We start from the raw sequence: 23,783 nt of genomic DNA on the forward strand, positions 1-23,783 counted from the left end.
TCTCAAGCAATAATATTCCTAGCTCCAGTCTGATCACTGAATTCATGCTGGACACATGAACTAGCAAAACACATACACATTTAATTGTACCTATGCAAACAGACTGATTGAGGTCTTGTGTGGTTGGAGCTGGACACAGACAGGAGTGTTTCTACAGAATCTGTCCAAACTTCAACTATTTATGGTTGAGAAAGTGTAGGAAGGTTGAGAGAATGAGGGAGGTCTAGGACTCAGAGAAAGGAATTTCAAGGAAGGGGTTTTGCTGCATTATATTAATGACTGCAAATAGAAAGCGAGATGAAAGGTGTGTTCTCATTTACTATGTTCGGAAGAAAACGAAAATCAGGGCATGAGTCTGCACATTTTCCATGCTCCATCTACAGAACATCCCCTGCACATTTTCTACACTCCATGTACAGAACATCCTCTGCAAAATGATTTTTTAATTCAAAAGAAGTGTCAGTGAACTGCTGATATATTGTGATGCCAGAGAAAGTCTGAGAGCTGAAGTATAATATGTGGATGAATCAAGAAAGTGGCTGAACTTATGCGATTATGGTGTAAACAGCAAATCACCTCAACTGTCTCTCCCACTCAACGATTACCTTAGCTTCAGGGAGACAAAGACAAGATGTGCTATACCACCGAGTACCAGGCTGCCAGTTGCCATTCTGACTCAGCAGAGCATCTGATGCAGCAGCATCTGAGACAATTTCCACGGTGGTGCGAGCCTGACATCTACTGTGTGCTGCAGCTCAGAAAACAGCTGGCTGCATAGTGGAGAGTGCTTTCAGGAGGAAGGTGCTCTTGAAGAAGCTACACCAAAACCCCCCGAATTATGATGTAACTATTTCCCTTTCTCTGAAACCTTTTTTTAACTCTGTTCCTTCTGAGCCAGGAAGTATTTCTCAGATAAATGATGAATCAGTATTGAAGGGTTTATAATAATTTCAAACTTTATCATTACTCAGTAGTGATTTCATAGATATGAAGTACTGAAGGTGAAGAACTACCATGCAAAGCTGAGCATCTAATCTGCAATTAAAAAAAAAATAAATAAAAAATTAGTTATTTCAGTCTGCATAAAACCTATTGACATCTATGACTCAGTGAGCCAGAGGATATAGTGACCCAAAAGAGATGACTTTGCCTGACCTTTGAGTTCCTCACTGGCCAAGGACCTAGAGCTAGCTAACCCAAAATACTACATGCTGGATTTAAGATCACAGTGAAGCTACCTGAACCCTGCTGAAGGTTTTGAAAATGCTGCTAATTCTGTCACATCTTCAGTAAAAAGATGCTCAAAGAATTTAGGGCGAAGTGTCCATCTCACTTCCAAAAATAAACTGTAAGATAATATTTGCAAGGTCAAAGGCAGAGTTTAAAAAGCATTTAGGCACACATGGGTACACAGTGGATTCAAGAGAGAGACTTGGATCCTAACTCCTTTTGAAGCCTTAAAATTGTTTTAATATGTGTGATTAAGGTGCCTAGATACACTTGAAAACATTACTTCTTGATTAGTTAGCTAGGCGTCCAATTTCTACCTGGAATTCAGTTTGAGTCCCACCTGGAAACAGAGCATAATCATGGAAAAGAAATAGGCATCTCCAGATTCTGACTCGTCCCCATAAGTGTGTGTAGTTTAGGATGGGCAAAATTGTTCTGTAGAGGTTCTTGCCCTTTTCCATTGGTTGCAGAGAGTAGGTAATTATGTCAACTCTTATATGCCACTCACATTAAATAATCTTACATATACCACCCCCACCCTCACTCCAAAATTGCTAACCTAAGAATTAATCTGGTTGCTCACTGTCAGAATAAGGATTCTTGAATTGGATGATTTCCTGGATACCCTCAAATAATACAGAGAGCACAACAGTCCCTGGTGAAAGAGATACTCCTCTGAAAAAAACCAGGTCAGACCTATATGCAAAAGTCAGGAAGAGAAAATCCTATAATTTGACTTAGATTTTATTGCCATAAAAGTTAAAAAATTCTGTGAGCACCACTGAGCTAGGACTCTGGAGCAGCGTATGGTGGACAGCTCTCAAAGCCTCAGCCTTCAGGTTCATCTCCAGTGCTGAGGGCTACCAGCAGGAGAGGCAGGTAGGGCTTCTGTTGTGCCTGCTGGGACAAAGAGGAGTAACGTAACGTTGGTAATTTGGCCCAATTTATGTTAAAGTTTAGCAGAGCAGAGTAACACGCAGACATATACATGACTGCATTGTTTGTAAAAAGTCATCTGAACATACTGTTCCTCAGACCTAATCCAGCACAGCACCTGCTGCCGTTAATCAGTTCTGCTGTTTTCATAGCCGACACTGGGAATAACCTTGAATAGGTCATAGTTCCCCAGACTGATACTTTATGGCACAGGCCTAATGATTCACTTTAATAATTTTAAATTAATTCTCACTTCTTTTTTCCCCTCCTCTGATTCAGTTTTCCACTTTCTGGTAACTGTCTTACAGTTTTATCTCAATCAATAATGTTGTGAGTAGTCAGAGTACCTGACAGATGACAACATCTTTGTTATTTAAGGAGGTCTCTCATGACATGGGACCATGTACTAAGGGTAATGTCTAAAAAAAAAAAAAAAAAAAGCTTTTACTTTGTAATATACTGCAGATGCAGATGGAAGGTGATGTATTACGTGAAGTACTAAACAAAGAAATAAATAACCAGCTATAGGAATATTTTTTTTCCTTCCTGTCACAAAGCAATCTAAATTTTAGTATTTATTCTAGAAATGTCCTAGCCTTTTACAGGCAAATTATGCATGAAATAATGCAATTAAAACTGAAATAAAAGATTTAAATGCAGCCTCTAGAGGCATCGAATGGCACCACACTGTCTCACTCTTTACTGCCTCTTAAAATGAATGCTCAATTTATAGGAAAACCTTTCTAGTCCTGGCTCTTAGAATCCTCTCATTTTGATGGCACTAATCGTAATTCAGTTTCCCTATGCCATGGGAAAACATCAATATTTCCTTCATGGTTCAAAATGAACAAACAACTCCATGACCAAACAGAACCTTATTGCTTAGTGCAAAGAGGAGTGTCTTAAGTCTTGTTTTCTTGACTAGATTGTTACAGCTTTTTAAGAAGATATTCTCATAACCCTCCAGAGATTCCCAGTTAATACTTTTGTCATTGCCAGCTTTGGGAATGACACTTGGAAAATCATTGGTGGCAGCATTATGAAGTGAGGCATCTTTGGAAATGGTGGATGCCATCTTCAAAACTGCTATAAATGTTATGTCTCTGTAAGTGATAAGGGTGGAAAAGACACATACATTTGCAGTGGTGTAACAACTTGCGAAGAGCCTAAACTACTACATTTTTTCTCTTCCCTCGCTCTAAATTGCGAAAGAGTTTTGATGACAGACATTCAACACTCCGAAAGACCAGCAAAATAAATGAACATTTTTTTTTTCTGGATTCACTGGCCAAAACCAATGACTTCACAACTGATTTGCTTTGGGAAGGAAAATTAATGGTGAAAGAGGAAGGGGTTAGGTCCATTTTCAGTTCACAGAACTTAATAAATAGGTTATGTTTATCTACTGGCAGAACAGGATTGTAAATAACTTCATTAAAGTCTCTCTGACTGTAGTAAACTACATTGCATAGTCACAGAAATTGATTTTCTCAACAAGAACAGAGATCAATCTATGGAAACTTCTCCCTCTGACCGTGAGCAATGAAGGGATATCATGACATCAGAATAACTTTAGACAGTGCATTTGTATTGTAGAAAATGCTGTTTGAGAGGATCACAGATATGTCTTTGCTAGCTTGAGTAGCTGAAATTTTACAGAGGAACATCAGGATTTGTTGTCACACTATTACTGTGGTGCTGAGTTTCTAAGAAGCAATCTCACAAAATCTCAGCAACACTTCAGTGAAAACCAACAAATCAAAAAGACCCTTTAGTTAGAGATTTTTCAGAGTTCTTTACATGGGAGGCCTAAAATAAATGCCATGAACATAGTCGATATTTGAATCAGCCCACAAAGTTAGATTTTGCCTGTTTCCAGCATAAGAAACTGAGGTATTATTACCTGAAGACTTGCCAACACAGTTACAACAAACAGCATGCCGTGAACATGGTTGTACCCAGCAAGTCCTGACTCGCCACAGCCAGCAGAGTTTCTATGTGTATGACCTGCTGTCAGTGATCCAGAAACTTGCTTGATCATGTACCCACGTGGTGGGGTAGTAGATCACTGCTGGCAGCAACAGTTCACTGCAATTTTGGTCAGGTTCCAGTTCTGTAGCACTTGAACATTGTCACAAGATCATTTAAAGGTAAGGTATACAAGAAAATGACAGAAGCAACATTTCACATTGCAGAACAGCTAAATTGGCTTCCCCTTTGTCATACCAGTAGGCACATTATTGCTAAGTGTTGGTTTAGCTGGTATTGACAGAGATAACAGAATTCAGTTTTCAAGGGGTCCACTTTTTTAGCAATCTGCTTAAAATAGTTTAAGTAACTTACCTATTGCAAATGTTCCAAAATGAATGCTTTATCTATTAAGCATAATAACTTATGCTGCTGTTAAATTAGTATCTAAGGATAGACATTTGTACAGAATCCTCTAAACAGGGGAAGTTCAGGTTAGATACAAGGAAGAAGTTCTTTACTGTGAGAGTGGTGAGGCACTGGAACAGGTTGCCCAGAGGAGTGGTAAATGCTCCATCCCTGGCAGTGTTCAGGGCCAGGTTGGACAGAGCCTTGAGCGACATGGTCTAGTGTGAGGTGTCCCTGCCTATGGCAGGGGGGTTGGAACTGAATGATCTCAAGGTCCTTTCCAACCATAACTATTCAAGATCCTATGAAATAAGACTACCAATACCATAATTAGAGTCTTTTAGACCTAAAAGTACAGTCGGTCATATTAACATATTAGCATAGTAGCCATATACTAGTTAATATGTTCCAGGTAAGATATTTAAAAGTATGATGAGGGCAATGGACACAGCCTTTAACATCTGAGAAGTTAAGCCTTTGACTCCTGCATGCAGTTTAACCTTTCTTTTCTCAGACAATATTTTCCTGATGTATTGATTAGACTACTGCCTCGTATAATTTTTCTTCTTGTGAAAAAGTCCCATAAAGCTGCAGGTCTCCACCAGTGAGAAAATCTACAATGCAGACAGGCAGCATCAGGTACAGGTTTCTTCCCAAGCTGCACAGAACTTAACCCCAGCCCAAAGCTAATGGCAAAACATCGGTAGTGTCAAAACAGCACTAAATCTTGCAGAAGAGAGGGAACAAAGCAGACCAAACATGATGATCTGTATTACCGAGATGGTAGCACAAAAGGGATTAGGCAGAGGATAAACTGTATCTAAACATCAGGCATAACAAAACAGCTGGAAACAAGGTGTTCTGGTTGTAGATAGAGTTGCAGACAACAGCACAGCATGTGTTAACAGAAAACATTGTGACTGAAAGCATCTGTAAAAAAAATTATTTCTGTTACTGCAGACTTCAGAATAGGCCATTATAAAATGTGTATGCTAGATAACCATTATTGCCACGTGGGATTCACCCATCACTGGCCCGTGGAACCAAAGCAGCTAAAATGCCAGTAAGAATCTGGAGGTCCTTACAGACGCATCCAGATTTGTTGTGTGAGTGGTACCAACAGAACATAATAATGAGAAACCTGATTTATAGAGCATGGACTGGTCTACAAGGCAAGTAAGCAGTGCCAGAGATAAGATGTTTTGTAGATGCTTAGTCAAAAAGTGTGTATATAAAATACCAAAGCAGACCATATAGTCTGATGGTAGAGTTTGATGATGTCTCAAGAAATGGGATGTTTTATAATGACTCATATCATAAAAATGAATCACAATGTACCAGCAGCTGTTCACTTTGGCAGAATTACGCTTGCTTGCCTTAGATGTATATTAAAAATACAGAAGTAAACTGCCACATAGGAATAATAGAGAAGGCAGAAGAACCTACAGGATTGGGTGGTTTAGGTTTGTGAAGAGGCTTCTTCTCACCCTAATGGGCTAAAAGCAAAGTCCATAAATGTGTGGGGATTTGGTGGGTTACAAACAAGAAAAAATCTACAGTATTTGCAGCTGAGGTCCACATAAGAAACAGATTTACAGAACACAGTCAATGCTGAGACATTATTAGCAGCATTTCCCTCCTCCCAGTTTTCCTGCAGAAATGTTGCCTTGGTACTTTCCACAGGAACTTGAAGAGTTCCAGCTAAATTGAAATAAAAATTTAAAAAAACCCCCAAAATAAAGGAGAAATGCTACAGTCTTTATACATTCAAATATTTCGACTATTGAAACATATTCAGGTAGCTTAGATAGTAATGCAGCTAATAAGTGCTGTTATGGAACAAATAATAATTGGAAGCAATGTCTCTAAAGTATGAGATTTTTTTTTTTTTTGATGCTATGATCAAGACTATATACTTTTTTCTGAAGAAACTTCAACTGTTTTGAATAGACATTGAAATGAGACTGATACAGTCATTGCCCAGGATTCCAGACTGCAACAATTTAGTAATTAAAATGTTAGCAGCCAGAGTAGTACCCAGGGCAACTACTTGAGGTTTCATGGGTAATTCGAGTATCACTACTGGAGTAATCACCAACTGCAAGGCATTTTTCTCTTAGAATTCTGCTGGTCTAATAAGAAATTGCTAATGTAATTGTTTATTGGAAACTATTCAGGATCTGCTTTACGTTAGCTGAATTCAATAGCTGTCTTTTCACCAATCCTAAGAACAATTGTCCCTTACAAAGCAAAGGAAGATATATGCTCATTGAAGATCACTATTTCTGTTCTGGGTTATCAGAGACATTTGTTATTTTGTCACAATGTGTTTTGGAAATTTTTTTTAGTCTTCAAGGCAGAAGTGGGTTCTGACAAGAATCCAAAAGAGATGATACTATTGTAGTATTATTGCTACTATTTGATACTAGCTGTAAGTATTGGTATTTCTGGCTCTAAGATCTACTTTTGAAACATAAGCACATTACCATTCTATTATTATTATTATTATTATTATTTACTTCTTCTCCTCTTATTTCTATTAGTACTCCTATTATTATTATTTCTCCTACTGTTGCAGCCTTCCACAATGATCTCATTGTGCTAGGCACTGTACAAACCTCAGCAGACATCATCAAACTCTTTCTGCAAAGGCAGGTGCTTGGCAGCCACCGACATAGCACAGTTTTTCCTGCCATGCAAAATCCTGGGCAGTCCTTGGGGCACTGCAACAGAGGCTACAAAGATCAAATGCACTCTGTCATCTTAATAATTAATCTTTTCCATTTTTTAGATGAGAATTTCCAGTACTTTTTGTAATGTGTCTCAGGTGTTTTGCAGTAGCTGAGCAACGGCTGCTTAGGAGAATTCACAATATTTTCCATTGTTTTGGCTGGACAGAGCTGTGAAATCACCCCACTGTTTCATATTCCCTCAGAGTATGCATTATGAAAATCCAGGAGCACACCACTGATTTAGATTTTTCATTTTGGTCTGTTGTGATCCATTTTGTATTGAGTCATCCCAGGATTTAGAATCAGGGGCATTTTCAATTTACAACAATTTGTGTTTCATGTTTAGTTTTTTAATAAAAAAGTTTTCACTCTCCTTTTAATATTGGCTTAAAATTTTGAACCACTTTCCTGCTAATTTTCAAACTTTTCCTCCATATATGTTCCTATCTTTAAGTGCATCTGTGACATATTCTATGTATTTAATATTACAGGTCTATTATAAATATAAATAGGTCTTTATATTTCCTGCTCTAATATCACTATTTAATGTGGATGTGGATTAATGTCTCTAAAAGACATGCAAACTTGCCCTTTCAAAGCAATTTTTTTATGAGGCATTTCGAAGATTGCTTTATTTTTACATAGTGCTGAAAACAAATACCAGGCTTTGTGTATCTGAGCAGAAGGCCTGGAACTTTATCACTATGCAGCCAGTAGGTGTGTTTGCGCTTCTTTAGATAAAGCTTCCTTATGCATTCTGCCATGGCATGTTTAGCTAACCGAGTTATATTCCAGTTTGAGTTTGGAGAGAGTGGAGGGAGAAAAAGAAGAGAGGGAAAGAGAAATAAAATAAAGGGAAAGGAGTGAATTATAGTAGATGAAAGTACATGGGGAGACATCAAAGTCTGCTGGGAATCAGTCAGGATCGTGCTTCCTCTTGGCAACATTAGAGCTGGAAGGTGAGTTAACAGATAGGAAGCTGAGTGGTTATTTTCTTGTAAAAAGATTATACAAAAAGCAGGAATAAAGGAATTACATTAGTATGGGTAACAAGAAACTTGTGTATGTGGACACCTGATGTATCCACATCATATATACATCATTTCTCTCTGAAATATACTGTATGTTTTCTTTTTATATTATAATTTAAAAACAAATCAGTCTGTGAGCCACTGGATAAAATAATTGTTCTGATAGTGTGCGCACACATGACTTCAGAAGAAATCAGTCAGCCCTCCATTTCAACTGAAGACAGATCAATTTATTGAGGCAGCAACTAGCTGCTTCCTTCATTTCTCTTCCATGCTTCCCTCTCTATAGTCCATCCAAAAACTATGTAATAATTAAAACATAGATTTATATATACATTTACCAGCACAGTTATGAAATGTTTCCTTTCAAAGGAGATGTATATCTTGGCAAGAAAAATATGACCAGAAAAAAGTCCATCTTTTCCTCAGTAGCCTGTCTACAACAGTGCCTGGTAGCAGCCATATAAGGAAGAGTATTAGACGCAAAGGCAAATACAGAGGTTTCAGGTTCTTCTTTCCTGATTTACTCCCTTGGCTTTCAGCTATAATGGTAGGCATTTTCTGAGCTTCAGACTGAAGTAGGATCACCGTATCATCTGATGGATTTACTCTCTCTTAGTTTATCTAATCCTATTTATTATTTTTAGCCTCCTCAACATCCTGTGGCAATACATTTCACAATAGCATTGTGAATTTTATCATATGCCTTGTAGTGCTTGTGTTATAAGAAATAATGGTGCATGATTTCCATTCACCTTCTCTGTGGCGCTGATGACTTTATATAGCTTTTTCCCTTAAAAACATCTTTTCTTCAAACTGAAGAGTCAAAGCCTGTTTATCATATTGAGCCTCTAGGTACGTATTCACACTCCTGCATTATTTGTAGCTCTATTATAAAATGCATAGATCTCAGTATCTGAACAGTATACGGAACGCAGATGACCCCAGCACAGTGATCCATGGTTCACTCTGAAATGCCTTCCTCGTAATTCTGTAATTTAATTTGTCTTCTAGGCTACAGTGGAATACAGAGTTGATATTCTCAAAACACTGTCCACAATTACCCACTAGTTTCTTTCTTGTTGGAAATAATTTGCAAATAATAGCATATTTCTCACTTCATTATTCATCTTTGAGGACAAGCTTGTGTCATTAAGAACAAATTCTCCCATGAAAAACAAACAAAATTATTCCTATACAAATTGTTATGCATGGGAATATTTTCATTCATTTTGGTGTTTTCATACTTGCAGTCCCCCTAAAGACTGCTTCACAGTCAATGAGCTTGGAATGGTCCTAGTGGGCAAGTTCTTGCACATTCTAGTGGTCATCAACCACTTCTGGGCGGATGTCTACAACAGTAAACTTGTGAGATCCAATTTTTACCACTTGTCTAACTAGTTGACAAGAAAAGTGAAAGACTAATGCAGAGTTTTCTAGATTTAATACTTTGAAAAATAAACATTCCCATCTAATCTGAATTCCTGCATAGCACAACTTACTGTTTTTCACCCTGTGAGTCCTGTAACTGGCCTTATAGATTTTTTTTAGAAAGACATATATTCTTCAGACAAAATGCACAGGTAACTTAACCCTATTCCCAGTGGTTACACCTGCTAAAAAATTGAGTGTGATTTTTCATCCTTTTCATCTAGGGGCAGAATGATTTTGATCTTTCTCTGCCAGATTCATGAGTTGCATTTTAGCAGATCTACTTCCCTCTCTCCACCAAAGCAACTCGAACACTGCACAAAATGGGAAATAAGAGCTGTTCAGACGATTACAACCAGACATGATTTGCTTTCCCTTGGAAGGATTACTTGTCCAATTACTACTTTCAAAATTGTTGCAGCTGATGTTATGGGACTATGTGGAGTTAGCAACTATATATTACAAAAGCCTTTAGAAATCAACACAGATTTCAAAATGGAGCCATGCAGGAAATAGTGGTAAGCATGTCTAGAGGAAGAAAAGGGATCAGGCTTTAAAGGCTATTACAAAAGTACCTAGTTTTGTTCCTAGCAGAATTTACAAAAGTAGCCTTATCTTCTTGCAGTGCTTCTAACTCATTTAGGCAATTCTGTAAACATCACAAGGCCTCTCTCTGCATTTTACCTGCACAAATTTTGCCCAACAGTGACTCTAAAATTATTTTTTTTTTAAAAATTCTTACAAATGCCACGTATTTTTGATGCTCTCACAAACAGACCAGGGACAGGACAGGAGGTGGAGTATGAAACAACATGTGAATGGCTAAGACAGAGGAGGTCACACAGACTAACACCCTGAGACACTCTGCTCAGAGACATTTTTCTTTTAGCAAGTGTTGAAATAAACTGGAGTGAAAAAACAGTTGTGAAATCAAAGTTCTTTCAGAAAACCAAAATATCCATAAAATAAATAAGAGTTTGGTAACAGGAAAACTGCTTACAAATGAATGCAACGCAAACTAGAATTATTACTCTCTTCAGAGTTTGGGGATGGTACTGGTACATTAAATGAACTTACATTCCTGTTTGGGGCAGAAAACGTGAAGAAAAGGTGACTTCTGTGGACATGAAAAGAAGGTATGTGAACTGTTTTATGAGGGCTGGATTAGATGATCCTCAGATGACCTCACTAGCGTAGGGAGGGAAAATAAAGCAAACACTCTGAGTGCGATACCCATCACGTAATAATTACCAGCGGCACAAATTTACCTTACATAGATACTGGCTATAGGAGTGGCAGTAAAAGAGCTATGACAGCTCTTGGATGTCCTTCTCCCAGAGCCCTGAGCTGCATCGTAGATGGCCTGAATTTTCAACACTTTTATTGACACCTACCAAATTCAAGAAGAGTTTCTGCTTCAAAGCCAGAATTTTTACTCAGCACTAATCTCAATGAGGAGAAGTTTTCTTTCCTAGAGCAAAATATAAATATTACAAATTGCTACCAGATTGGAAAATCTGACACAAATAATTCTGAAATAAAGCATTAGGTGTGGGTGTGTTCCAAAGACTCTTAATGAATAGCAGAGCATGCTGTAGCAGGCGGGGGGCTGGGCTCCAGGCATGTAGTTTTTTGCCCCCTGAGTGTGCTTGGAACTTCTTTGCTTCAGAGGAGCACTGCAGAAGCAGAGATCTCTAACATTGCTGGGGGCCAGCTGGCTGCCCAGGAGACAGATTTGGAAATAGAGGCTCCTCAGCAGTGCATTGGCAGTGCATTGGCATTGTATCAGTTTGTCTGTATTTAATATTAATTCACAGATGACAATACATCACCACAAAACATTCTTAAGCTGATTTGAATTGCCACTTTCCAATAAAATTGCTTTTTATTCTGAACATTCCTGTGCAATCTAATTTCTGGGGCAATAAGAAATCAGATATTGCAATGTACATCAGCATTTAATTGGCTGCAGCTCCCCTGCTTCTACCCAGAGGTGATAAAATGTGTAGAAATCCAGTTCTGCTGAAATCCCCAAAGATGAAGAAATGTTTTTTAAAATTGAATTTCAGGTTCTTAGACATCAAATGTTTTTAGAAACTTCACTCTAGACCTTTTGCCAGACTGCAGAATTTTTCTTGCTGAAGAAGTAGTCAAGCAGTCTAACCCTGAGCACGATGCTTAGGTAGTCAGCGGAGCTTGCTGTGCAGGTGACAGGAGGACGCCCTTTTGATTTATAAGCTAAGCTGAAAAACAAGTCTAAGAAATGGCCTCTTACTGTGTTTTCAGGGCTTCCATTAAGATGTCCTGCTGCTTCTCAGCATATTTTTCAGGATAAAATTTTGTCACCTCCTTTTCCCTGTATCTGCAATAACCAGAAATGGTGTTTTGCGATGACTTCTAAGTAATGTGATATACTGCCACTAGAAACCTCCTCACACATAGGAAATTGCCAGGCACCTGAGCTAGCTCCCAGGGTGGCAGACCCTAACATCGTGACTCAGTTTTTCTGAGGAAATGGTTTCTTTCTTTCATTATTAGAAAGAAAGAAGGCAGTGAGAAGACCACAATTTTGTTGCTGCTTCTGTTTCTTTCCCTTACTTTTTTTTTTAATTCAGTATCTCACTCATTTAGGCACAAAGCGATTAATAACTTGTGACTTTACTGTAATTTTTTAAATTATTTAAGAACACAGTTTAGCGAAGAGTACTCATTTTCTGTGATGTGCCAGAAGGATCTGTTCTGCTGCATGACACTGGCTGGTACCCTTTCTTTGTAAAGGGTAAGGCGCTAAATAGAGCTATGACCCAAATGCCTGTGCACCAGTAGAGATACCTGAAGCTCCTTTGCTGCTCAGTCGAGGGGCAGGAGAACACACTGGAGTTTTTGTTAGGCTATCTAATTATGTTTAATTGCATGATGCTAGCATTCAGGAATCTCAGCACAAATGAAACCTAGTTGAGTCAGACATCCAGATGCCCAGAATCATGAGCTTGCTGCCTTATGCTGCTTCTTTGCTCTTTCTACCAGCCTGTTTCTGCCTTCACCTTTTCATTAATAATCACAATTATTATAGAAACTATATATATTATATATATACTATAGAAAGTATATATATTATATATACACTATAGAAAGCCAGTATAGAATGTACTGGCTTTCTATGGAACAGCGTGTACTACTCTGTGCCAGAGGAAACTTCATTGCTCAGTGCCTCGTTTTCCCTGTCTCTAAAATGGAAGACAACAATAACATTTCCCTTACAAGTACTGTAAATAAATCTTAATATAGTACTGTAAATAAATCTTAATATAGTCAATACATTCATAGCTGTGAGTTGGCTAACAATGGTGAAAATGTAAGTAAAAGAAATATCTATTAATGAATCAGATGTTACAATGAATCAAAGCACTGCCATAATTAAGGCATCCCTAGGACAGCAAGCATTTCTAATTAAGGAAGACAAGGGACAAACAGTAGATGTTGGAGATTTTTTTTTTGCATCTATTTATACAATGTATTTAAAATACCACAGTCATAGTGTTTGGGAATATATTAATGGCATTGCCACCAAGCCATATAAAGTGTGCGGCTAAATCAGTGTCCTCAGAAATATGCTGAAGTATGTATGTGGTCTCTGCAATAGCTCCAGAAAAGCATATGTTTAAAATGAACAGGCATATCTACTTTTATGCCTTGGATATCAGCTCCAAGCAGTTAAAGGTTATTTTTAGTTTTAGCCCCTTTTGCTATCAGTCTAGCTTTCCTCTCCTTTTTATATACATATCTTTTTATCTATATGTATCCTTAAAGAGAGAAAAAAGGATCAATCAGGGGGAATATAGGGACAAAGAACATTCAGAGAGTGCTTGGGAGTGGCTGTCTTGTATACCACTTGTTTTTAGTTACCTCGTGAGATGGTAGCACATTTTGGCAAGTCAGATTTGCTGAATTCATCTCGTGTGTACTTCTCATGCTGACCTCAGGGCCGGTCCTTCCACGGGGAAAACCTTTTTCCTCTTTGTGAGGGTTTGATACGTAAAAATGTGTAGTCATTTAACAGTTGCTGGCATGCCAATATTCATTCCAATATAGATGATTTTCTTTATTTTTAAAAGACCATTGTAGGTGTTCTTTCCAAGTAAAGTAAAATAAAAATATTGTGAAATAAGTATTCTCTTAAAATGTAAACTATATGAAATACAGATATACGGGTTATATACCATGTCATGAACCTTAACTGATATCCTCTTGCAGCCCTAGTCTAGATGACATCTCAGTGAAAAGACAACCCTTATTCTCATACTGAAAGAACATGGGAAAATAATAATTTCATATTCAAAGAGAACCAAATCTCCCAAGTTTAACCAAATCTTCCATCATCTAAAAGAAGATGAAGTAACATTACAGGTTTTTGAATTGTCCATTTCACAGACATAAAAAGTAAATATTCAGTTATTCATACAGATTATTTATTTTATCCTTCTCCACCCAAGAAGATGTATTAATCATTTGTGCTTAAGGAACACTTATCACTAAGGAACACTATCAAAGATTTATAAAGTCAAAATCTAAACCTCAGGGCTCCTAGATCCTTAAAACCCCCTGTACTTAAGTGCTTACACATTAAATGTATTTTGGCTATATAGCTTGTGGCCAAATGCCATATCTGATATAGCTTTTCAATATCTCAACAAGGCTGATAATGATAATTATCAGTTTACATAATTCATTGCAGTAATAAAAATGGAAGCAAATGACCAAAATCTACACTAGCAGGAAGACGAAATTGTATCAAATCTAATCCTGCAGCTCGGCAAATTTGGAAGAGAACTACTTTTGTTGCACATCTCATAATTTCTATTTTGATAAAAATATCTAATAAAACCTAAGAATGCTTATTTTGCTGCCCTTTTTTTTTTTTTTTTTTTTTTTGCTATTACCTGTGGGGTTAACTAATATTAGAACCATGCAAGATATCAAAGTTAAAAAATATGGTTTTAATGTCATTCCTTAAGGAAGCAAGCAAAACACAATACTTAGGTAACAGGAATAAATAATTTGCTGTATTGCTTTTAAAGGTATGAATGAGTCCAGGAAATATATTACTTCAAAACTGGACATTCAAATGTATAGTCCATCATTTTTCCCCTCCCTACCAGCTAATACTCAGGTTCTAGAAAAATTTCATAAGTCTAACAAGGTGTGTCTGGAAAAGCTGGGATTACAAGGCAGAAATCACTAAGATAACTATGCTAGCTGGTTCCTAATAGTCAAATCAGAGCAGCTAAGCTCTATCACAATCTGTAGAGGAAGATGCACCTACTAAAAAGACATCATAAATCTATATGCAAACCAATATTTACAATCCAGAAACATGAAATATGGTACCTTTTCAGACATTAGACAACTGCTGGGCAGCTGCAGGCAAATACTTCTATAATGCAGTGCACTGAAGTTATACACTGAGGGTGTTATATCTACCCTTTTAGAAAAAGTGAGCACATCTCATTTGCTCTTTTAACGATAGCCAAAGATGGCACTGGCTTTTATGAAAGAGCTCTATAGTTTATCACTAGTAGGAGACTTGGACCTATGGTTTCTTTCTTAGATTCAGATAGTTAAATTTGCTATCTGCTCCACTGGGAAGAACAGACCAGATTGTGGGAGACACCTGTCACCCTTTGCTTGGCATGACTTTTCTGTTATTCTGGCTTTAAGAGATGCCCTGATAGCCCAGCCTTCTATAGGAATTCCAGTAGTCAGGCTTATTCTCAGTGTGGGATATTTACAAAGTTCAGAAGCATGGATAAAGAGGGTTCTATGAGAATGATTCATTGGAACTAGTTTTATGAGAAAAGGGCAACTTTAAATATAGCGCTGTCATTTATACGGAAAACAACTGGGCACAAAACACTGCACACACACTTCTCCACCACCCGAACACTACCCAGAATCCAGTAATTCACTGGTGCTGCTAGTAGAAAAGACACTGTCCACATACTCACTTTTCTGCAGCTCTCATTCTATAAAATCATGGTTTTATCTTTCACAGATTAGCTTTCATCTCTCCTGGACTTTTCTACTGATGGCTGGTACCAGCCAGGTCTCTCAAGCCTGAGACCCTAGCAAAGGACTGAAAGAACATATCCTCAGCACTGTGCTCAAGCCTGCTTTCCTTGGGGACCATTTTGTTGCTATTGTTGAGGAAAAGCTTTCCTCCTCATATCAATGACAAAGCCCAGAAAACACTTGCTTTTATTTGCTAATTACTTTAACAAGCTAAAGAAGGCTTTGCATTCTTTTTGGTGTATATTACATATGTGGTTCTATGCCACTCTCCTTACCTTCTTTTGTAGTGTTGGTATGCTGCAGTTCTGCATCAGTTATGAGTTGAGAACCACTGTCCTGCAGTCTCTTCTTAATGGGTTCTTGGAACAGAGGGAAGAAATCGTACCTCCTACAGAGGTTAAATGGCTACTACTTGTTCCCGCATCTCTGACCCAGGGCTGCATCATGTTCCAAAAATCGTTTCTACCTTCACAGGCACAGCTTGTTAGTGATATTCCCTGCTATGTATGACACGCTGTATGCATCGCTTAGTTTTTGAGGCTGATCTCTTTCAGAAATGCTGTACGGACATGCAGAAGGCAGGTTCTGACTTGAGTTTAGTATGCATACACATATTTCAGGGGACTGTGGAGGAAACTAGTGCATTCATCTCACAGAGCATTGATGAGAATCCAAATCTAATTATGCTGTGGTGAGCAGAGAGTTTGACGAGTGTTTGAAAGCTCAGGCTGTTGTATTTTTGCTACTGCAACGCTGGTGTTGGATCTCAGAAGTATCACTCCTGAAGCCCAGCAGGGAGTTTACACATTCTGTTTATTTTTCTATCAGCTTGCATGTTTTACACAGGAGAAGAATAATTTGAAAAAAAAAAAGTGTGATTTGTGACTTCTCTGATAACACAGCAAACCCAGCTGGTAAAAAGGTCAGCTCTTCTGATGCTGGACCAGGGCCTGTGTCCCAGCGACATGGTCACTTTGCGGGTGAAACTCCTGTAAGTGTAAAAACGAGACAGAAGCAATACTGTCTAGGCAACACAGAGAAAGGTGAGGAGATGGGCTTTTAGCCCACAGAGATTGCCCAGGAAAGGTCACACGGGCATAGCAAGGTGATCTTGCCTGGTAGAGAATCTATCTAGATCTCTAGCTATCTCTAGCTATCTAGAGAGTCATAGAGTGGTTTGGGTTGGAAGGGACCTTAAAGATCATCCAGTTCCAACCTCCGTGCCATGGGCAGGGAAACCTTCCTCTAGACCAGGTTGCTGAAAGCCTCATCCAACCTGACCTTGAGTGTTTCCAGGGATGGGGCACCTACCACCTCTGTGAGAAACCCTTTCCATTGTTTCACCATCCTCACGGTAAAGAATTTCTTCCTTATACCTAGCCTGGATCTACTCTCTTCTAGGTTAAAACCATTACCCATTGTTCTATTGCAACTAAAACATTTTAGCCTTGCTAAGAAGTTTGTCCCCATCTTTCTTATAAGTCTCCTCTAAGTATCGGAAGGCTGCTCTAAGGTCTCCTGCCACCTTCTCTTCTCCAGGCTGAATAACCCCAGCTTCCTCAACCTTTCTTCATAGGTGAGGTATTCCATCCATCTGATCATTTTTGTGGCCATGACAGGCTGTACTTCCAAGACAGCATTGAAAAAATAAATTTTATGAAAATGTTTAAAACATGAGCACAGAACTAGGTGTTATCTTGAGCAAGAATGCGTGCTTCACCCTAAGTGTGCCTTTGGAACTGCTGGAGCTGAATTAAAGAAAGTAGTTCAGCTTGAACCTCTGGGAGACCAGGGCAAATGCAGCTAGGCAAATAGGAGAAGGTGAAAGACCCCATGGCTCACATGTGACCAAAGAAAGACCTCAGTTCTGAGGGAATTTGTGTGAATTGACAAATTTCCAGGCATGCTTTCTGGTGCACTCTGCAGGAAGCAAACCTTGCTCACCAAAAAACAGCTTGGACAAGCAGTTCTTGCCCAGGCTTTCTCACACAAACACTTGGGTCCAGTATAGATGCTGTAGGAACAATCCTGTAAGTGAAATTGCTTCCTCAGGTAAGTAGCCCTTATTTGGTAGTTGCCCTAACATCCTGACCTAAAGAAATAATATCAAGAATAAAGATAAAGAGATGAGCTCAAACCAGTAGAGAAAGAACAAACTTAACTTACTGCTGAAAAGTCTCAGAGAAACAAAAAACCTCAAACCAACCCAAAATTCCCCTTCAAAATATCTAACTACCATAGCATGATTTTCATCAAGTGATCACATTATGTTGATTAATCACTGCAGGAAATGAGTACCTCAATTCAGGTTTTATGCAGACCAGCAACAGGGTGCAAGGAAGTCTGCATTGCATATTGCTACTATACCTTTCAAGTTTTACAGCCCTCAAGAGAAATGAGGCATTCATAATGCGGGGGAAATATAAAAATCATAGAGAGCACCGTAAATCTAAAGGACTAAGTTGTGGAAATCACATCTTTAAACTGACACAGCTGTGATTAACTGGCAATGGCTTTTACAGTTAGAAAAGTTTTGGATATAGTTATTTGCCCAGAGAAGTTTCTGGTGAAAAAAAGAAAAAAAGAAGAAAAAAAAAAAACCAGAGCAAATACAAGTATTTAATCAAATCCTTGTCTTGGGGCTGGTGGGACGGAATATGTTAGACCACAAGCCTTGCACCTCAGGAAGCTTGGTTTTGAATCTGTTCTGATCACAGAGACTTAACTTTCCAGTAGATAGTGGCTAAAACTACCCACAGGATTCAGTAGTCTCTGTTCAGCAGAGCTCTGGAATAAATCATCACTCATGACTAAGCTCTGCTTGCTCAGCTGTCTTTGCAAGTTTAGATAATCTCTGTCCGCACTTTCCAGTATTCAAATACCAACTTGCCAATCAAAATTAAAAAGGACATATGCATGTGTATGTACTGTATGTATAGCTAAAGAAAACAAAGGTAATTATTGTAGATATAGAAATCTACATAGAGGACTGAATCATAATTGACTTAAATGCTGTGGAATCATTTGTACTTACTCAGGAGTAATGCTGCAAATCAAAATAATAGCGTCCTTCATCCATTTTGCATTTGCTTTCCCTGCAGGAGACTGTACAAAGTGAAAAGCAAGCAAGCAGTGCTTTAAGAAATGTAATCTTCCACCAAGGAACTGCTTTACAACTAAAGAGCAAAGATCTAGGTCTAGACAAAAACCCTCCTGAGTTTGACCAGGATGGTTGTGCCTGTACAAGCAAACTGAACAGGCTTGAGAACATTGCTGCTCATGAAATGCAACTGTATGGCTTGTAAATCTGCTAGAACAATCCCTTCCACAATTTTATCCTACATAAACTCCTACACAATTTCCAGCCAGCCTCGACCAGAACCATGGCTTTACTGTAGTTTTTTTCTTTATTTGCATTCATGCATGCTAAAGTTGGCAAGAATATATGTGAATAAAGATCCACAGACCAGTCAATGTAAGGGAACAGTTTACACAAAGTAACATAATTTACAGATAATAGAATTAGATTAGAACAGCCAGAATTTTTAGCTTTATCCAGTGGGTCAATGATATCCTAAAAGCCAAAACCAAAATCAGGCCTCATTTGGACCCATTCATAAATTTTTGCACTATACCAAAGTATCTGCTGCTCAGGCCATGGAACTCCATTTACAAAGAAACAAGTAAAAAAATTTCATAATAAATCTCATACACACCTGGCATCAAATCTTTCAACCCTCTAAGGAAAAGTTTGATTCAAGTAAATGGACCTGGGGTTTACAAACATAAAAAATCTCTGTGGAAAGAAAGCAAATGCATATGGTGGCTTATTGATGGAAAAGCCCATTTCAAACCAATTGATGTAAATTGTTCAAGGAGATTAATCTAGTAGATCAATAACATTCCTTAAAGTAACTAATATCCCAGTAAACTTTCCTAACAGCAGCAACACAGGAAAAGAAGAATCAGGGAAGGAAAGACCAGCAAACCAAGCTGAACCCTATTTAAAGACAGAGCCAGAACTACAGGTAGGGAGTATTTTAAACTTACACTGCCAATTTTGCTTAGTTGAAAGGATTGTGATAGGAAATTGTGTATATAAAACTCCTTAGCTTTTAACAGCATCCTTCTTGGCATACTCTTTTAGCCACACATTCTTGTTCTCCTGTATAAGTTAATAGTTTGTGCACATGCTTTTCATACTGCAGAACTGTAATTTCAAGCCTTTTTTATTATCTGTGCCTGCACCTTTTTGCATTTTAACTGAAATATCCTCAGTATTATATTTTAATGCTAATAATTGATGCTTTTCCAAAGGCTAGCTGTGTGAGCAAAACAGTGAGTGACAGGGATGAGAACTACAGTGGATCAGAAATTCAGGTCACGTTAGCATAGCTATAGGGAATATGAAATCATTGAACGACGTAACAAACAGCTAAACTGTCATCTTCCCAATAAGTCCTCTCTTTTCGTATAACTTTTTGGTAGTGGAAGAGACCACTGGAGATTTATATTAATAAATAAATAAATAAATAATAAAAAATGCAAAACAAAACCCGAACTTCAGTTTTAAGAAGTTGTTTAGCACCCAGCCTTTGTAACCAGGGCATAAAATGGACCAAATGCTACTGGTGCTGTCAAGAGATGTGACTGAAAAAATGATGCAAAGGGCCAAAGCATACAGTGTTTGAAGGAATCTGAAGAAAGGTTGATACTACAGGAGAGTAAGGGAGACCTTGGTGTTTCCTTCACAAACAACAGCCATATATTAAGATACTTTTTAAGGAGAAAAAGAACATGTTACAAGTAGGAGCAACTCAGCAGCCACATAACAGACGAGCTTTTTGATATTTATGTCCCACTGATTAGCATGGCAAGCATGAAATCTAAGTTTGCAGAAGGTAATAAAGAGCCAAATAGTGGAATAATACAATTTCACACAGATGGAATATTGCATGAAGAGCAACATACCAGCTACGCGCTAACACATACAGAAGAGGCATGCCTAGGCCCTTGAAAGTCCCCATGGGCAAGAATTTAAAAGCTTTTAGAAAACATGTAATTGCCAAAAGGACAGCAAGTCAGATCTACCAAATGCTACCGCATTAGGGTATTCAAAAATTGTATTTGTAACACACTGCATTTGTCAAAACAGTGTTGAAAACAGTGATATCCTGATCCTTAATAGGACTGTTTTAATTTATATTCCTATATGTAGACGCAAATGTACTTGCTTTTAAATACATACTTACATATTTACATTAATATGTATGTTTAAATTAGCTTGACTGGGCTCTGAGTCCTCTCATCACCAAACTGCATACTGAATTAACCTTAGTAGATGGTTGCAAGCAGAAGTACCCCCAAACCTCAAGCTATTTGTCTAGGAGAGATGGAAGCAGCAAGTTTTTTTTTTTAAACAGTCAGCAGAATAATTTGTTCAACAGCTCACATGGGAAGAATAATCTAGTCAGAGCTGAAAACCAGCAAGGAAAGTATCAGCCACCTATTCCCTTTCTGGACTGTTTTACCTGTACAGACTCCACCAGAATATGTAAATAAAATATGAGACAGGCTCCAGGGAACTGTGAGCTAACTAAGCCATTTTTCATTCTGCCTGAGATCTATAAGAAAGCCACTACTGCTGTAAGCCTACTATGTACAGATACAGTGGGACATTGCCCCAAGTATGTTATTAGGCTGAGCTAAACAGCTAGAGGACAGCTGTTGAAGAAAACTAGCTTTTTTTTTTTTTTAAGAAACCCCCCTTATTTCTCCCAAACAATGGAAAGCTTTCTCTTTAAAGGTTACAAATTAGAATTGCTTTGCTGATGATAAGCTCTGGCTTTTGTTGAGCAAACCTTAAGCCAGGAGTTCCTGTATTTTTTTCCAGACGTGATCTCTTGAGACTTGTGCTGCTCTTGCTTCTGCAGCAGTCACTGCTCCTGCTGCTAGTGTTATTCCCACTGCTTCAGCATTTTGCAGAATGCCAGCTTCCGGGAACTGGCTGAAATCCAATAGCTGACGCCTTGCACAGGGGCTCACTACATCCAGTGCTGCTACTAAAAGGGTCTTATGCCCTGTTCAGAGGCTTCAGTTTCCCTGTGTTGAATTACACTTTCTCTCCCTTGAAATTGAATGGAAAATGTTTGCCACATTTAAGAAAATCATCCTGAGGGAGCTATTATGGAGCCTAATAAAAAAATGCCAATTTAAAATATTTTTGGGTGTGTTGTTTTTTTTTTTTTTAGTGTTCCATTCCTCTTTTTCACCTGTTTTGACACTAGGCGTTTGCTAGGCACTGAGACCTAAATTAAGCCTTACTTATACTCCTTAAGATTTCTTTTCTCTAGCAACTGAAGAGCTGTAACTGTGCTGAGAGCTGGGGCATAGCAAAGTTGTGGCCCTCAGCTGCTATTGGCTTCATTCATTTAATGCAGCTCTGTTTAAGCAACCTCCAAGTATTTCAGGTGGACAAATCTCTCTTGGAGGGGGGCCAGGCTGTGTGACCTGTGCCAAATTATTTGCTGCAATCTGCACTCCATAGTAATTCACAAAAAAGAAGTTGGTCAAGAGTACAAACAGAGTTTAATGAATACAGCACATGTTTTTTCCAGTGGCCATATTTTCTTAGAAGATTTACTGTTCTTTCTCATGTTAAAAGGTAATGTGTGCATTTGAAAGCAGCTTTTGTCCATTGCAATGATTTTGTTTTGCTGTCAATTAATGTTTGGATCCCACACTGAACTATTCAACAGGTGAATACAATATGGCATAAACTTTCTCAATGGAAAACTGATGATGCATATTGAGAGATTGTGGTGCAGGGACTTCAAAATGGAATAGCAGTTGAGCCAAAGCTGGTATAAATCCTGCCTGTCGTGCTGTATGTGGGTACTGATTTTAGTGAAATCTGAGATTTCACCACTAATTCAATTTTTGTTTTGCAAAAAGTCACTGTTTCTTCCAACTGTAAGGTCTTCAAAATATGGAATACCTCTTCCATTACAGAATTCAAGCTCCAGCCTGTACACTCCGATCACAGGCAAATTCTAAGTCATTTAAGGTAGTAACGATGTATTTTTTCCTCTCTTCCATAGTTATATTTGTGTAAGATACTTAGCATTCAATAATAGTACCACTTTGACAGAATAATAAATTTAACAAAACAAAAGCAAAAACTTTCAAAAGATTCAAGTTAATATCCACCCATATAATTAAAATGAGCTCATAGGCAGTGAAAAAAATAGTACACTCACTGAATTAATAACCAGTCCCACAAATGTCTGCATATTTTATGAGCTGCAGATGTGCATTTATACTTTAAACATGCCCACATGAGAGTACAACATGGTTTGTCGTATATTTGCTGTGTTTCATGACAAAGCAGCTCTACAGAAAAACTGAGGACTTCTTCTTTAAAAGCAATTATAAAATGCATCTTTAGACATCCTTATGCATTTTATATGATACTGTACATTCAAAATACTGCTTTAATTCCAGTATCTCTATTTTTAACCAGTTGTGTAACCCATTTAGATAAACACAGCATGGAAAGATGTTTTTACTGTTCATCTAAGTGTTTTTAAAAAGATCACTGAAGAAAAATTTTACTCCAATACTATGTGTAAAAGCATAGCGTAACCTTCAGATGTCGTTGAGATTAGCTGAAGTCAAGAAACTGCTTCAGACATGGTTTAATTCTTAGATGACTGTTTAACTTCGAACAGAGTTCTCAAAACAGTGCCCAAATGCACAGTGCTTGTTGAACAAATTCTGATTTATTGAAAGTAAACATTTACATTGGCTACAATGTTATAACTGTTACAAAGCTGGATAAAAGAAGCTTAAATAGCAATAGAAAGCAAGTGCAGTAAAAAGTGAATAGAGAAAATATTTGGCCTTAGTGATCTTCTGGCAGTATTTACATTATGTACATTTTGTTAAATATTTGTAGTAACTCTAAGGCACCATAGGC

The sequence above is a fragment of the Strigops habroptila genome, chromosome Z (assembly GCF_004027225.2).
Source record: "Strigops habroptila isolate Jane chromosome Z, bStrHab1.2.pri, whole genome shotgun sequence".
In the NCBI taxonomy this organism is placed as follows: domain Eukaryota; kingdom Metazoa; phylum Chordata; class Aves; order Psittaciformes; family Psittacidae; genus Strigops; species Strigops habroptila.